This window comes from Piliocolobus tephrosceles, chromosome 6 (genome assembly GCF_002776525.5).
Source record: "Piliocolobus tephrosceles isolate RC106 chromosome 6, ASM277652v3, whole genome shotgun sequence".
Taxonomy (NCBI): Eukaryota; Metazoa; Chordata; class Mammalia; order Primates; family Cercopithecidae; genus Piliocolobus; species Piliocolobus tephrosceles.
The window spans coordinates 152,176,068-152,183,481 of record NC_045439.1 but is presented as its reverse complement, the minus strand read 5'-3'; positions in this window follow the sequence as shown (position 1 = coordinate 152,183,481).

Here is a 7,414-nt window from a genome sequence, read left to right as displayed (position 1 = left end):
GTCATATAAAGTAAATAACAACAGTAAAGGTATACATTGGTAAATATAAAAGCCATTATTATATTTTGGATTTTTAATACCTCTTTCTATGTGATTTAAAAGATAAATGAATAAAACAATAATTATGAAGCTACATTAATAGGTTCATAGTGTGTAAAGATGTAATTTGTTATGGTAACAACATGAGGGCAGAACACAGATATATTGGAGTAAAGTTTTTCTATCAGGCATACCTCAACTATATTGCAGGTTTGGTTTCAGACCACTGCAGTGAAGCAAATATAATAAAGTGAGTTGTGCAATTTTTTTTTTTTTGGTTTTCTGGTTCATTTGAAAGTTATGCTTACACTCTAGTCAATCAAGTGTACAACAGCAGTATATCTAAAAAACAATATATATACTTAATTTTAAAATACTTTATTGTTAAAAAATGCTAGCAATCATCTGAGACTTCAGCTAGTTATAATTTTTTGCTGGTTGAGGGTCTTGCCTCAATGTTGATGGCTGCTGACTAATCACTAAACAGGATGGTGGTTGCTGAAGATTGCGGGGGTGGCTGTGGCAATTTCTTAAACTAAGACAATAATGTTGCTGCATCAATTGACTCTTCCTTTCATGGAAGATTTCATGAGATGATGTTTGATAGCATTTTACCCACAGTAGAACTTTTTTCAAAATCAGAGCTGATCCTCTCAAACCCTGCCACTGCTTTATCAACTAAGTTTATGTAATGTCGTAAATACCTCCTTGTCATTTCAATAATGACAACAAATAATTCATACCATCTTCACCAGGAATAGATTCCACTGAAGAAATTACTTTCTTTGTTCATCCATAAGAAGCAATTCCTGATCAATTCAATGTTTATTATAAGATTGTAGCAGTTCTGTTAAATCCTCAGGCTCTATTTTAATTCTAGTTCTCCTGCTATTTCTATCATCTTCAGTTACTTCCTCCGCTGAAGTCTTGGACTCCTCAAAGTCATCCAATAAGATTGTAATCAACTTCTCCTAAACTCCTGTCAATGTTGATATTTTGACCTCCCCCTGTAAATCATTTTTTTTTTTTTTTTTTGAGGTGGAGTTTCACTCTTGTCACCCAGGCTGGAGGGCAATGGTATGATCTTGGTTCATTGCAACCTCCATCTCCTGGGTTCAAGCAATTCTCCTGCCTCAGTCTCCCAAGTAGCTAGGAATTACAGATGCCTGCCACCATACCTGGTTAAATTTTGTATTTTTAGTAGAGATGGGGTTTCACCATATTGACCAAGCTGGTCTCGAACTCCTGACCTCAGGTGATCTACCTGCCTTGGCCTCCCAAAGTGTTGGGACTACAGGCGTGAGCCACTGTGCCTGGCCAATTACAACTTTCTTAATGACATCTAGAATGGTGAATCCTTTCCAGAAGGTTTTCAGTTTACTTTGCCCATTTCCACCGGAAAAATCACTATGAATATGCAGCTACAGGCTTATTAAATGTACTTCTTAAATAATAAGACTTCAAAGTAGAAATTACTCCTTTATCCATGGGCTGCCGAATGGATATTGTGTTAGCCAGCATGAAAACAACATTAGTCTTCTTGTACATCTCTGTCAGAGCTCTTGGGTGACCAGGGGCATTGTCAATAAACAGTAATATTTTGAAAGAAATCTCTTTTTCTAAACAGTAGGCCTCAGCAATGGGCTTATAATATTCAGTAAACCATGCTGTAAAAAGATGTGCTGTCATCCAGGCTTTGCTGTTTCATTTAGAGAGCACAGACAACATAGATTTTGCATAATTCTTAAGGGCCCTGGGATTTTCAGAATGGTAAACAATATTGGCTTTAACTTAGTCTCCAGCTGCGTTAGTCCCTAATAAGAGAGTCAGCCTGTCCTTTGAATCTTTGAAGCCAGTCATTGACTTCCCCTTGCTAGCTATGAAAGCTTGAGATGATGTCTTCTTGCAATAGACGGCTGTTTCACCTGCGTTGAAAATAGGTTGTCTAGTGTAGTCACTTTCATTAATTATGTTAGCTGGATCTTCTGGATAATTTGCCGTAGCTTCTACATCAGCACTTAGCTGCATCCATCTTGCACTTCTATGTTACAGAGATGGCTTTTTTCCCTAAACCTCATAAACCAACCTTTTCTAGCTTCAAACTTATCTTCTGAAGCTTCCGTCTCTCAGCCTCCACAGACTTGAAAAGAGGCCTTGCTGTGGATTAGGATTTGGCTGAATGGAATATTGTGGCTAGTTTGATCTTCTATCCAGACTACTAAAATTTTCTTCAATACAAGCAATAAGGCTAATTTACTTTCTTATTTGTGTATTTACTAGACTAACACTTTTGAATTTCCTTCAAGAACTTTTTCTTTGCCTTCACGACCTGGCTAACTATTTGGCACAAGAAGCCTATCTCAGCTTTTAATATATTTTCCTCACTAAGCCTAATCATTTCTAGGTTTTTGATTTAAAGTGAGAGACATGTGACTCTTCTTTCCACTTGAATACTAAGAAGCTATTGTAGGCTTATTAATTAGCCTAATTTTAATATTGTTCTATCTCAGCAAATAGGGATGCCTAAGGAGAGGGAGAGAGATGGGGAAATTGGCCAGTCAGTGGAACAGTCGGTACATACACAACATTTATTAAGTTTGCTGTTTTATATGAGCATGTTTGTACACCCCAAAACAATTACAATAGTGACATCAACAATCACTGATCACAGACCACCATAACAGATATGATAATAAACAGAAGTTTGAAATATTGTGAGAATTACTAAAATGTGACTCAGAAACACGAAGTGAGCACATGCTGTTGGAAAATGGCACCAGTATATTGCTTGATACAAGGTTGCTACAAACCTTCAATTTGAAAACTACAATATCTGCAAAACATAGTAAAGCAAAGCACAGTGTAACAAGGTATGCCTGTACTATTGAGTTGCTATTAATTTAAACTAGGTTATTATAGGTTAATATGATAACTGTATTCCCCAGAGTAACCACTAAGAAAATGACTACAAAATATGCAGTAAAAAAGTGAGAATCTAAATGATAATTAATTAAACACAAAAGGTGGCAGTAATGGAGAAAATGCAGAATAAAAAAGATAAAAGACATACAGAAAATAAATATCAAAATGGCAACAGTAAGTTCTTTCTTATCGGCAATTATATTTGATGTAAATGAATTAACCTCTCCAATTAAAAGGCAAAGATTGGCAGAATGGATAAAAAACATGATCTAACTCCATGGTATATATAAGAGATTCACATTAAATCCAAAGATGCAAATGAGTTGAAAGTAAAAGAATGGAAAAAACACAATAGCCAAAATATAATCTACTTATTCTGCTGCTCCGCTATATTCAATTTCTTTTAGACAGTGCTAACATTTAGGTAGAAAAAACTCAAATATTCATCTACTGATTAACGGATAAACAAAACATTGTGTACAAAATATTATTTAGCCATAACTTAGGAATGAAGTACTGACATATACTGCAACGTGAATAAACCTTAAAAATATGACACTAAGTGAAAGAAGCTAGACAAAAAGACCACATATTGTAAAACTCCATTTTAAAGAAATATACATAGTTAGATATATTCATAAAGATAGAAAGCAAATTAGTGATTGCCAGGGGCTGAGAATGGGGACTGACTGCTTAAAAGACAGGGATTTTCATTTCGGAGTGTGGAGAGAGTTCTGGAACTAGACAATTGTAATGGTTGGACAACACTGTAGATATACTAAAAGCCACTGAATTATACACGTAAAATGGTTAAAATGGTGAATTTTATGTGTATGAATGTTACCCCGATCCTAATAATTATAATTCAACAGCCATTCTTCTTTCAGTTCTTCTAATCCATTCCTTCAATCATCACCATAAAGTTCTGGAAAGCAATAATAATAAAAATAGCTAACATTTTGTGTACTTCTTCTGTGCCATGCACTCTTTTATTTTAATCCAATGCCAACAACTCTAAGGAATAAGTAATAACATCACCCCACTTTGTAAATAGTAGCATTGAGGCAAGGTCAGACAGTAAGTAAGCAGCAGAAATGAAATACCAACTAAGGCAAAACTGCATTCTAAACTATTGTCTATAATACTATCTTACTGGGTAAGCAGATAGTGGTAAAACTGTGAATGCGTATATGTTAATATTTTTCACACACCATCAGGCTATAAATTTCTAGTGTTTGGATTAGAGAATAATTTAAGGGGTAGATGCAGAGATTTGTTGAAAGTTTTCACTCTGTTCTGACACCAAACCATCTTTGGAGCAAGTATGTCTCCAAAAAGTCTGTCACTTCTTTGAGCTCCTTCCTTTGGTGTACTCCCTTGAGGGTGGGGTAGGGAACCTTTGTCCCACTGGTCTTAGTCTAGGAGACTATGATGGGAAGGATTAAAGTTACCTTCCATCAGGAATCTTATTGTTTTTCCCATGAAGTTCCTGGAGTCACCAGCTGGGATTTCCAAAATTGGTATTAAGTACACAGAAACTCCTACCACATGCAAAACAGACATGTATCTCAGAGGCAAAAAGCATTGGGATAGAGAGATGGGGTAGGCAGAGTGAAAAGTTGGGACTTTGTATTTAAAAGAAAAAAACTCCAACACATTTTCTGTGTAAAGAAATTATTCTGTTTTTAAATATAAATGATCAAATCAGGAAAATACCAGGGCACAGTGGAAAGCAAATAGGATATAGAGGCTAGTGAGGCTGGGATGGAGACCAGGCTTAGACACTTATGAGCTGCATGACCTTGAGTAACTGATTAATTTCTAAGATTCCTTATTTGTAAACATGAAAGAGCACCAACTATTAGGGGTGTGAAGATTAGAAATAACAAACATACAGATCTAAACAATGCCATGCAAAGAAAATACTGTCCTTAGGACTGTACATTACATAAACCAAATTTAAAAGGAGGTATCATTAACCCATCCCCAAGTTAGAGTCTCTCTCAGAACTTGAGGAGCTAAGCAGGATACCCTGTTATGAATGCTTGTTGCCATGTGAGACACAATAATACAGCTTTAGAGACACCTTATAAACATTTGCAAAAGTTACTGGTATTAAGAGAAATGTAAAACATATCCCAGAAAACTTACGTACCCAAAAGGTACTTTCAGAAAAAGATGTTACTTCTAGCTGAAGAGTCAGGAGAGACCTTCTGGAAGAAGATAACTCAGATTGGCCCCAGGTGGTGAGTGTTGTGGCTGGGGCAGCAATTTGAACAAGTAACAAGAGGTTGAAACGCGAGAGGCCTGAGCAGTTGAGTTTAGCTAGAGCTGAGCATTCATACATGGAAGGTAAAGAGGAAATGCATTTCAGTAAAAAGCTCTGGAAAGGTTTGCCTGCCAGGTACGTAAGTGTTCAAGCTTGATCCAAAAAGCAGCATTGAGAAGTTAAGCCTCAGGTAGTGGGAAGTTTAGTGAAATGGTAGTGAAATGGACTAAGGCCAGTGCACACAGAATACTCTTCCATAAACTCAGGGTTCCGTACATCCGGCCCTTCTCCATCATGAATCAAATTTGTTCAGGTCACAGGATTTTTAAAAAAATTTTGCAATTCTTACCTAAATGCATACTCAGATTGGAATTCAAAACGTAAATCGGGGGATGAGTTAGTCAGGCACTAAACTGTCTGGACATAAATAGTCTCCTCCCTTTCTGAGATTCTTGTTTCTAGCAAGCAAATATTCATAATTGATTGCTCCTTGTTTTTATTCATGAGTGACACTTGAATTACCCATCTGAAACTCTTGCAGTGTCCCTGTCACTCTTCATAATGCAGCTGAAGTGAAACACTGACTTTGTAAAAATCTGGTGTTAGCCTCACCTCACTGCTCCGCTTCCTAAAAGTGTGCCCAGGGGGAGAAAGTGTTGCTCCCAGGGGCCAGATGAAAATATCTGACCATGTGAACAGGAACTAAATTACTCCTTCTTGGTTCTCTTCTCTGTAGATTTCCTGTCCATGCATCCTTCTTTACTTGTCCTGGCTGTCCTCCTCATTTCTAATCCAGCTTCTGTAATCCTTCCACAGGTTCGCTTTCATCGACACAGTTCATAAACCAACTCTCCTGTTTCCATGCCTGTGAGGAAAAAGCAGTACAAATAATCCAAAGGCCATTTGCTTTCAATTTTGGAATGTCACCTTTGGTTAAAAGCAGACTCACCACTTAATTGTATTTGTTTAGTATATCAACATTATTCAGCATTGCCTGAAAACCATTGGCTGGACAGTGGGACAGTGGAACAAGGAAATCATGTCATCTGCTGTGAGGCAAGGTGGACTAAGCTATAAATAAGCCACTAAGTAGATAAGCAGATATTTAAAGGCAGGTTGAAAAATCGAATACAAGGAAAAAATGTTAATATGAAATCATTTGGAGGATTATGTTTTCTTTTTCAAATCAAGTTGTTAAAATACCTTTGGCTTTCCCCACTTTAAAAGGAACACAATAGACTTCTGGTTCTGAACCATCACACATAGGTCAGGACTGAGGAAGGTGCATCCACATGCATCTTCCCAACTGCTCCAGAGGCACTTTGACGTGAACATTAGCTCATTATCTCAAAATCATCTTGTCTTAAACTGAGCACAGCATTTTCCCCTGGAAGCTACTGGCAACTCAATGTTCCAAACTTCATGTCACTTACTCATTTCCCTCTTTAGTAATCTGTGTTGAGGGGGGACTCCATTTGCCTAGGTGACTTTAGAGTCAGCAACTACCACACAGTAAAATATAAATAATTGAACAAAAAAATATGAGATTATTCATTCATAACTATATGCATAGATACCCAAATGAAAAAATGTAAGTGACCCTATTCTGTATGTAACTGATACAAAACAACTTACAAGTTTGAAAAGGTGATGGTCCATCTGTAAAATGCCAAAGAAATGAAAGTCAAAGAATAAGACTTTTCCATTGTACTGTACATAATTTTCATGAGCTTCTCTGTTTTGTTTCATGCTCTATCCTCAGTACATGGAGCAGTAGCTGACATAGAGGAAACATTTATAAATTGCTCTCTGACTGATTAAATGGATACATGAATGAATAATTCACCGTCTGGTGAGTGCACACCAGACCTGTTCGTCCAGTCATCAGAGTTGATGACAATATCTCTTAAAATGGGGATTGAGAACCTAGAGACCTAATAGTAACATTCATAAGGAGATCTAGTAGGTGCTGTAGTGAATTGGAGACAGCATGCATCATCTTGAAGAAATAAACAACTATTCTCCAGCTCAGGATAACTTTCTGTATTGAGGGTATGGTGTTATCAGATTTTCTGAGCTATCAGTCAGATTAGAGAACTTTTTTTTTTTTTTTTTTTTTTTTTTTAGATGAGTCTCCCTCTGTCGCCCAGGCTGGAGTGCAGTAGCACGATCTCGGCTCACTGC